Source organism: Schistocerca serialis, unplaced genomic scaffold (genome assembly GCF_023864345.2).
Source record: "Schistocerca serialis cubense isolate TAMUIC-IGC-003099 unplaced genomic scaffold, iqSchSeri2.2 HiC_scaffold_1353, whole genome shotgun sequence".
In the NCBI taxonomy this organism is placed as follows: domain Eukaryota; kingdom Metazoa; phylum Arthropoda; class Insecta; order Orthoptera; family Acrididae; genus Schistocerca; species Schistocerca serialis.
The window spans coordinates 7,416,949-7,428,016 of NW_026047573.1; positions in this window are offsets into that span (position 1 = coordinate 7,416,949).

Consider the following 11,068-nt stretch of genomic DNA (forward strand, 5'->3'; position numbering starts at 1 on the left):
ACTATGACGCTCTTAAGGTAGCCAAATGCCTCGTCATCCGGCGAGGTACATTTGCTAACTCGAGAGACTCGTAGTGGGAGTAACAGAGACGACGTTAACTTGGACATATAGTGGCACATCGGTTCTGTAGGACAGCCATAGCAAGAATGATAGAGAGAAAGGGCTTAGAAAAGTGGGAGCAGCAGGCAGGGGTACTATGACTCCCTTAAGGTAGCCAAATGCCTCGTCACCATGTAAAATTTTTTTTGAAAACTCGAGGATATCTTCGATAAGGTAGCTCAGACAACGTTAAGGTTTACATGTAGTGGCATATTGCTGCTGCAGGACTGACCACAGTAATAATTAAAGAGTGGGAAGAAAGAAAGTAGGTCGAGCAGCTGGCAGCAGTAACTATGACTCTCTTAAGGTAGCCAAATGCCTCGTCACTCGGCGAGATTTATTTGAAAACTCGAGGAAATCGTCGTTGAAGTAAATCAGACAACGGTAACATGCACAGGTGGTGGCGTATCGCTCTGCAGGACTGACCACAGTACGATTTAAAGGGAGGGAAGATTCAAAGAAGGGGGAGCAGCTGGCTGCAGTAACTATGACTCTCTTAAGGTAGCCAAATGCCTCGCCACTCTTCGAAATTAATTTGAAAACTCGAGGAAATCGTTGTTGAAGTAACTCAGACAACGGTAACATGGACAGGTGGTGGCGTATCGCTTCTGCAGGACTGACCACGGTACGAATTAAAGACAGGAAAGATTCAAAGAAGGGGGAGCAGCTGGCTGCAGTAACTATGACGCTTATAAGGTAGGCAAATGCCTCCTCATCCGGCGAGGTACATTTGCTAACTCGAGAGACTCGTAGTGGGAGTAACAGAGACGACGTTAACGTGGACATATAGTGGCACATCGGTTCCGTAGGACAGGCCATAGCAACAATGATAGAGAGAATGGGCTTAGAAAAGTGGGAGCAGCAGGCAGGAGTACTATGACTCTCTTAAGGTAGCCAAATGAATCGTCACCATGTGAAATTTTTTGTTGAAAACTCGAGGATATCTTCGATAAGGTTGGTCAGACAACGTTAAGGTTTACATGTAGTGGCATATTGCTCCTGCAGGACTGACCACAGTAATAATTAAAGAGTGGAAAGAAAGAAGGTAGGTCGAGCAGCTGGCAACAGTAACTATGACTCTCTTAAGGTAGCCAAATGCCTCGTCACTCGGCGAAATTTATTTGAAAACTCGAGGAAATCGTTGTTGAGGTAACTCAGACAACGGTAACATGGACAGGTGGTGGCGTATCGCTTTTGCAGGACTGACCACAGTACGATTTAAAGGGAGGGAAGATTCAAAGAAGGGGGAGCAGCTGGATGCAGTAACTATGACTCTCTTAAGGTAGCCAAATGCCTCGTCACTCTTCGAATTTAATTTGAAAACTCGAGGAAATCGTTGTTGAAGTAACTCAGACAACGGTAACATGGACAGGTGGTGGCGTATCGCTTCTGCAGGACTGCCCACAGTACGAATTAAAGACAGGAAACATTCAAAGAAGGGGGAGCAGCTGGCTGCAGTAACTATGACTCTCTTAAGGTAGCCAAATGCCTCGTCATCCGGCGAGGTACATTTGCTAACTCGAGAGACTCGTAGTGGGAGTAACAGAGACGACGTTAACTTGGACATATAGTGGCACATCGGTTCTGTAGGACAGCCATAGCAAGAATGATAGAGAGAAAGGGCTTAGAAAAGTGGGAGCAGCAGGCAGGGGTACTATGACTCCCTTAAGGTAGCCAAATGCCTCGTCACCATGTAAAATTTTTTTTGAAAACTCGAGGATATCTTCGATAAGGTAGCTCAGACAACGTTAAGGTTTACATGTAGTGGCATATTGCTCCTGCAGGACTGACCACAGTAATAATTAAAGAGTGGAAAGAAAGAAGGTAGGTCGAGCAGCTGGCAACAGTAACTATGACTCTCTTAAGGTAGCCAAATGCCTCGTCACTCGGCGAAATTTATTTGAAAACTCGAGGAAATCGTTGTTGAGGTAACTCAGACAACGGTAACATGGACAGGTGGTGGCGTATCGCTTTTGCAGGACTGACCACAGTACTATTTAAAGGGAGGGAAGATTCAAAGAAGGGGGAGCAGCTGGCTGCAGTAACTATGACTCTCTTAAGGTAGCCAAATGCCTCGTCACTCTTCGAATTTAATTTGAAAACTCGAGGAAATCGTTGTTGAAGTAACTCAGACAACGGTAACATGGACAGGTGGTGGCGTATCGCTTCTGCAGGACTGCCCACAGTACGAATTAAAGACAGGAAACATTCAAAGAAGGGGGAGCAGCTGGCTGCAGTAACTATGACTCTCTTAAGGTAGCCAAATGCCTCGTCATCCGGCGAGTCACATTTGCTAACTCGAGAGACTCGTAGTGGGAGTAACAGAGACGACGTTAACTTGGACATATAGTGGCACATCGGTTCTGTAGGACAGCCATAGCAAGAATGATAGAGAGAAAGGGCTTAGAAAAGTGGGAGCAGCAGGCAGGGGTACTGTGACTCCCTTAAGGTAGCCAAATGCCTCGTCACCATGTAAAATTTTTTTTGAAAACTCGAGGATATCTTCGATAAGGTAGCTCAGACAACGTTAAGGTTTACATGTAGTGGCATATTGCTGCTGCAGGACTGACCACAGTAATAATTAAAGAGTGGGAAGAAAGAAAGTAGGTCGAGCAGCTGGCAGCAGTAACTATGACTCTCTTAAGGTAGCCAAATGCCTCGTCACTCGGCGAGATTTATTTGAAAACTCGAGGAAATCGTCGTTGAAGTAAATCAGACAACGGTAACATGCACAGGTGGTGGCGTATCGCTCTGCAGGTCTGACCACAGTACGATTTAAAGGGAGGGAAGATTCAAAGAAGGGGGAGCAGCTGGCTGCAGTAACTATGACTCTCTTAAGGTAGCCAAATGCCTCGTCACTCTTCGAAATTAATTTGAAAACTCGAGGAAATCGTTGTTGAAGTAACTCAGACAACGGTAACATGGACAGGTGGTGGCGTATCGCTTCTGCAGGACTGACCACGGTACGAATTAAAGACAGGAAAGATTCAAAGAAGGGGGAGCAGCTGGCTGCAGTAACTATGACGCTTATAAGGTAGGCAAATGCCTCCTCATCCGGCGAGGTACATTTGCTAACTCGAGAGACTCGTAGTGGGAGTAACAGAGACGACGTTAACGTGGACATATAGTGGCACATCGGTTCCGTAGGACAGGCCATAGCAACAATGATAGAGAGAATGGGCTTAGAAAAGTGGGAGCAGCAGGCAGGAGTACTATGACTCTCTTAAGGTAGCCAAATGAATCGTCACCATGTGAAATTTTTTGTTGAAAACTCGAGGATATCTTCGATAAGGTTGGTCAGACAACGTTAAGGTTTACATGTAGTGGCATATTGCTCCTGCAGGACTGACCACAGTAATAATTAAAGAGTGGAAAGAAAGAAGGTAGGTCGAGCAGCTGGCAACAGTAACTATGACTCTCTTAAGGTAGCCAAATGCCTCGTCACTCGGCGAAATTTATTTGAAAACTCGAGGAAATCGTTGTTGAGGTAACTCAGACAACGGTAACATGGACAGGTGGTGGCGTATCGCTTTTGCAGGACTGACCACAGTACGATTTAAAGGGAGGGAAGATTCAAAGAAGGGGGAGCAGCTGGATGCAGTAACTATGACTCTCTTAAGGTAGCCAAATGCCTCGTCACTCTTCGAATTTAATTTGAAAACTCGAGGAAATCGTTGCTGAAGTAACTCAGACAACGGTAACATGGACAGGTGGTGGCGTATCGCTTCTGCAGGACTGCCCACAGTACGAATTAAAGACAGGAAACATTCAAAGAAGGGGGAGCAGCTGGCTGCAGTAACTATGACTCTCTTAAGGTAGCCAAATGCCTCGTCATCCGGCGAGGTACATTTGCTAACTCGAGAGACTCGTAGTGGGAGTAACAGAGACGACGTTAACTTGGACATATAGTGGCACATCGGTTCTGTAGGACAGCCATAGCAAGAATGATAGAGAGAAAGGGCTTAGAAAAGTGGGAGCAGCAGGCAGGGGTACTATGACTCCCTTAAGGTAGCCAAATGCCTCGTCACCATGTAAAATTTTTTTTGAAAACTCGAGGATATCTTCGATAAGGTAGCTCAGACAACGTTAAGGTTTACATGTAGTGGCATATTGCTCCTGCAGGACTGACCACAGTAATAATTAAAGAGTGGAAAGAAAGAAGGTAGGTCGAGCAGCTGGCAACAGTAACTATGACTCTCTTAAGGTAGCCAAATGCCTCGTCACTCGGCGAAATTTATTTGAAAACTCGAGGAAATCGTTGTTGAGGTAACTCAGACAACGGTAACATGGACAGGTGGTGGCGTATCGCTTTTGCAGGACTGACCACAGTACTATTTAAAGGGAGGGAAGATTCAAAGAAGGGGGAGCAGCTGGCTGCAGTAACTATGACTCTCTTAAGGTAGCCAAATGCCTCGTCACTCTTCGAATTTAATTTGAAAACTCGAGGAAATCGTTGTTGAAGTAACTCAGACAACGGTAACATGGACAGGTGGTGGCGTATCGCTTCTGCAGGACTGCCCACAGTACGAATTAAAGACAGGAAACATTCAAAGAAGGGGGAGCAGCTGGCTGCAGTAACTATGACTCTCTTAAGGTAGCCAAATGCCTCGTCATCCGGCGAGTCACATTTGCTAACTCGAGAGACTCGTAGTGGGAGTAACAGAGACGACGTTAACTTGGACATATAGTGGCACATCGGTTCTGTAGGACAGCCATAGCAAGAATGATAGAGAGAAAGGGCTTAGAAAAGTGGGAGCAGCAGGCAGGGGTACTGTGACTCCCTTAAGGTAGCCAAATGCCTCGTCACCATGTAAAATTTTTTTTGAAAACTCGAGGATATCTTCGATAAGGTAGCTCAGACAACGTTAAGGTTTACATGTAGTGGCATATTGCTGCTGCAGGACTGACCACAGTAATAATTAAAGAGTGGGAAGAAAGAAAGTAGGTCGAGCAGCTGGCAGCAGTAACTATGACTCTCTTAAGGTAGCCAAATGCCTCGTCACTCGGCGAGATTTATTTGAAAACTCGAGGAAATCGTCGTTGAAGTAAATCAGACAACGGTAACATGCACAGGTGGTGGCGTATCGCTCTGCAGGTCTGACCACAGTACGATTTAAAGGGAGGGAAGATTCAAAGAAGGGGGAGCAGCTGGCTGCAGTAACTATGACTCTCTTAAGGTAGCCAAATGCCTCGTCACTCTTCGAAATTAATTTGAAAACTCGAGGAAATCGTTGTTGAAGTAACTCAGACAACGGTAACATGGGCAGGTGGTGGCGTATCGCTTCTGCAGGACTGACCACAGTTCGAATTAAAGACAGGAAAGATTCAAAGAAGGGGGAGCAGCTGGCTGCAGTAACTATGACGCTTATAAGGTAGCCAAATGCCTCCTCATCCGGCGAGGTACATTTGCTAACTCGAGAGACTCGTAGTGGGAGTAACAGAGACGACGTTAACGTGGACATATAGTGGCACATCGGTTCCGTAGGACAGGCCACAGCAAGAATGATAGAGAGAATGGGCTTAGAAAAGTGGGAGCAGCAGGCAGGAGTACTATGACTCTCTTAAGGTAGCCAAATGAATCGTCACCATGTGAAATTTTTTGTTGAAAACTCGAGGATATCTTCGATAAGGTTGGTCAGACAACGTTAAGGTTTACATGTAGTGGCATATTGCTCCTGCAGGACTGACCACAGTAATAATTAAAGAGTGGAAAGAAAGAAGGTAGGTCGAGCAGCTGGCAACAGTAACTATGACTCTCTTAAGGTAGCCAAATGCCTCGTCACTCGGCGAAATTTATTTGAAAACTCGAGGAAATCGTTGTTGAGGTAACTCAGACAACGGTAACATGGACAGGTGGTGGCGTATCGCATTTGCAGGACTGACCACAGTACGATTTAAAGGGAGGGAAGATTCAAAGAAGGGGGAGCAGCTGGCTGCAGTAACTATGACTCTCTTAAGGTAGCCAAATGCCTCGTCACTCTTCGAAATTAATTTGAAAACTCGAGGAAATCGTTGTTGAAGTAACTCAGACAACGGTAACATGGACAGGTTGTGGCGTATCGCTTCTGCAGGACTGCCCACAGTACGAATTAAAGACAGGAAACATTCAAAGAAGGGGGAGCAGCTGGCTGCAGTAACTATGACTCTCTTAAGGTAGCCAAATGCCTCGTCATCCGGCGAGGTACATTTGCTAACTCGAGAGACTCGTAGTGGGAGTAACAGAGACGACGTTAACTTGGACATATAGTGGCACATCGGTTCTGTAGGACAGCCATAGCAAGAATGATAGAGAGAAAGGGCTTAGAAAAGTGGGAGCAGCAGGCAGGGGTACTATGACTCCCTTAAGGTAGCCAAATGCCTCGTCACCATGTAAAATTTTTTTTGAAAACTCGAGGATATCTTCGATAAGGTAGCTCAAACAACGTTAAGGTTTACATGTAGTGGCATATTGCTCCTGCAGGACTGACCACAGTAATAATTAAAGAGTGGGAAGAAAGAAAGTAGGTCGAGCAGCTGGCAGCAGTAACTATGACTCTCTTAAGGTAGCCAAATGCCTCGTCACTCGGCGAGATTTATTTGAAAACTCGAGGAAATCGTCGTTGAAGTAAATCAGACAACGGTAACATGCACAGGTGGTGGCGTATCGCTCTGCAGGTCTGACCACAGTACGATTTAAAGGGAGGGAAGATTCAAAGAAGGGGGAGCAGCTGGCTGCAGTAACTATGACTCTCTTAAGGTAGCCAAATGCCTCGTCACTCTTCGAAATTAATTTGAAAACTCGAGGAAATCGTTGTTGAAGTAACTCAGACAACGGTAACATGGACAGGTGGTGGCGTATCGCTTCTGCAGGACTGACCACAGTACGAATTAAAGACAGGAAAGATTCAAAGAAGGGGGAGCAGCTGGCTGCAGTAACTATGACGCTTATAAGGTAGCCAAATGCCTCCTCATCCGGCGAGGTACATTTGCTAACTCGAGAGACTCGTAGTGGGAGTAACAGAGACGACGTTAACGTGGACATATAGTGGCACATCGGTTCCGTAGGACAGGCCATAGCAAGAATGATAGAGAGAATGGGCTTAGAAAAGTGGGAGCAGCAGGCAGGAGTACTATGACTCTCTTAAGGTAGCCAAATGAATCGTCACCATGTGAAATTTTTTGTTGAAAACTCGAGGATATCTTCGATAAGGTTGGTCAGACAACGTTAAGGTTTACATGTAGTGGCATATTGCTCCTGCAGGACTGACCACAGTAATAATTAAAGAGTGGAAAGAAAGAAGGTAGGTCGAGCAGCTGGCAACAGTAACTATGACTCTCTTAAGGTAGCCAAATGCCTCGTCACTCGGCGAAATTTATTTGAAATCTCGAGGAAATCGTTGTTGAGGTAACTCAGACAACGGTAACATGGACAGGTGGTGGCGTATCGCTTTTGCAGGACTGACCACAGTACGATTTAAAGGGAGGGAAGATTCAAAGAAGGGGGAGCAGCTGGCTGCAGTAACTATGACTCTCTTAAGGTAGCCAAATGCCTCGTCACTCTTCGAAATTAATTTGAAAACTCGAGGAAATCGTTGTTGAAGTAACTCAGACAACGGTAACATGGACAGGTGGTGGCGTATCGCTTCTGCAGGACTGCCCACAGTACGAATTAAAGACAGGAAACATTCAAAGAAGGGGGAGCAGCTGGCTGCAGTAACTATGACTCTCTTAAGGTAGCCAAATGCCTCGTCATCCGGCGAGGTACATTTGCTAACTCGAGAGACTCGTAGTGGGAGTAACAGAGACGACGTTAACTTGGACATATAGTGGCACATCGGTTCTGTAGGACAGCCATAGCAAGAATGATAGAGAGAAAGGGCTTAGAAAAGTGGGAGCAGCAGGCAGGGGTACTATGACTCCCTTAAGGTAGCCAAATGCCTCGTCACCATGTAAAATTTTTTTTGAAAACTCGAGGATATCTTCGATAAGGTAGCTCAGACAACGTTAAGGTTTACATGTAGTGGCATATTGCTGCTGCAGGACTGACCACAGTAATAAATAAAGAGTGGGAAGAAAGAAAGTAGGTCGAGCAGCTGGCAGCAGTAACTATGACTCTCTTAAGGTAGCCAAATGCCTCGTCACTCGGCGAGATTTATTTGAAAACTCGAGGAAATCGTCGTTGAAGTAAATCAGACAACGGTAACATGCACAGGTGGTGGCGTATCGCTCTGCAGGACTGACCACAGTACGATTTAAAGGGAGGGAAGATTCAAAGAAGGGGGAGCAGCTGGCTGCAGTAACTATGACTCTCTTAAGGTAGCCAAATGCCTCGTCACTCTTCGAAATTAATTTGAAAACTCGAGGAAATCGTTGTTGAAGTAACTCAGACAACGGTAACATGGACAGGTGGTGGCGTATCGCTTCTGCAGGACTGACCACAGTACGAATTAAAGACAGGAAAGATTCAAAGAAGGGGGAGCAGCTGGCTGCAGTAACTATGACGCTTATAAGGTAGCCAAATGCCTCCTCATCCGGCGAGGTACATTTGCTAACTCGAGAGACTCGTAGTGGGGGTAACAGAGACGACGTTAACGTGGACATATAGTGGCACATCGGTTCCGTAGGACAGGCCATAGCAAGAATGATAGAGAGAATGGGCTTAGAAAAGTGGGAGCAGCAGGCAGGAGTACTATGACTCTCTTAAGGTAGCCAAATGAATCGTCACCATGTGAAATTTTTTGTTGAAAACTCGAGGATATCTTCGATAAGGTTGGTCAGACAACGTTAAGGTTTACATGTAGTGGCATATTGCTCCTGCAGGACTGACCACAGTAATAATTAAAGAGTGGAAAGAAAGAAGGTAGGTCGAGCAGCTGGCAACAGTAACTATGACTCTCTTAAGGTAGCCAAATGCCTCGTCACTCGGCGAAATTTATTTGAAAACTCGAGGAAATCGTTGTTGAGGTAACTCAGACAACGGTAACATGGACAGGTGGTGGCGTATCGCTTTTGCAGGACTGACCACAGTACGATTTAAAGGGAGGGAAGATTCTAAGAAGGGGGAGCAGCTGGATGCAGTAACTATGACTCTCTTAAGGTAGCCAAATGCCTCGTCACTCTTCGAAATTAATTTGAAAACTCGAGGAAATCGTTGTTGAAGTAACTCAGACAACGGTAACATGGACAGGTGGTGGCGTATCGCTTCTGCAGGACTGCCCACAGTACGAATTAAAGACAGGAAACATTCAAAGAAGGGGGAGCAGCTGGCTGCAGTAACTATGACTCTCTTAAGGTAGCCAAATGCCTCGTCATCCGGCGAGGTACATTTGCTAACTCGAGAGACTCGTAGTGGGAGTAACAGAGACGACGTTAACTTGGACATATAGTGGCACATCGGTTCTGTAGGACAGCCATAGCAAGAATGATAGAGAGAAAGGGCTTAGAAAAGTGGGAGCAGCAGGCAGGGGTACTATGACTCCCTTAAGGTAGCCAAATGCCTCGTCACCATGTAAAATTTTTTTTGAAAACTCGAGGATATCCTCGATAAGGTAGCTCAGACAACGTTAAGGTTTACATGTAGTGGCATATTGCTGCTGCAGGACTGACCACAGTAATAAATAAAGAGTGGGAAGAAAGAAAGTAGGTCGAGCAGCTGGCAGCAGTAACTATGACTCTCTTAAGGTAGCCAAATGCCTCGTCACTCGGCGAGATTTATTTGAAAACTCGAGGAAATCGTCGTTGAAGTAAATCAGACAACGGTAACATGCACAGGTGGTGGCGTATCGCTCTGCAGGACTGACCACAGTACGATTTAAAGGGAGGGAAGATTCAAAGAAGGGGGAGCAGCGGGCTGCAGTAACTATGACTCTCTTAAGGTAGCCAAATGCCTCGTCACTCTTCGAAATTAATTTGAAAACTCGAGGAAATCGTTGTTGAAGTAACTCAGACAACGGTAACATGGACAGGTGGTGGCGTATCGCTTCTGCAGGACTGACCACAGTACGAATTAAAGACAGGAAAGATTCAAAGAAGGGGGAGCAGCTGGCTGCAGTAACTATGACGCTTATAAGGTAGCCAAATGCCTCCTCATCCGGCGAGGTACATTTGCTAACTCGAGAGACTCGTAGTGGGAGTAACAGAGACGACGTTAACGTGGACATATAGTGGCACATCGGTTCCGTAGGACAGGCCATAGCAAGAATGATAGAGAGAATGGGCTTAGAAAAGTGGGAGCAGCAGGCAGGAGTACTATGACTCTCTTAAGGTAGCCAAATGAATCGTCACCATGTGAAATTTTTTGTTGAAAACTCGAGGATATCTTCGATAAGGTTGGTCAGACAACGTTAAGGTTTACATGTAGTGGCATATTGCTCCTGCAGGACTGACCACAGTAATAATTAAAGAGTGGAAAGAAAGAAGGTAGGTCGAGCAGCTGGCAACAGTAACTATGACTCTCTTAAGGTAGCCAAATGCCTCGTCACTCGGCGAAATTTATTTGAAAACTCGAGGAAATCGTTGTTGAGGTAACTCAGACAACGGTAACATGGACAGGTGGTGGCGTATCGCTTTTGCAGGACTGCACAGTACGATTTAAAGGGAGGGAAGATTCAAAGAAGGGGGAGCAGCTGGCTGCAGTAACTATGACTCTCTTAAGGTAGCCAAATGCCTCGTCACTCTTCGAAATTAATTTGAAAACTCGAGGAAATCGTTGTTGAAGTAACTCAGACAACGGTAACATGGACAGGTGGTGGCGTATCGCTTCTGCAGGACTGCCCACAGTACGAATTAAAGACAGGAAAGATTCAAAGAAGGGGGAGCAGCTGGCTGCAGTAACTATGACGCTCTTAAGGTAGCCAAATGCCTCGTCATCCGGCGAGGTACATTTGCTAACTCGAGAGACTCGTAGTGGGAGTAACAGAGACGACGTTAACTTGGACATATAGTGGCACATCGGTTCTGTAGGACAGCCATAGCAAGAATGATAGAGAGA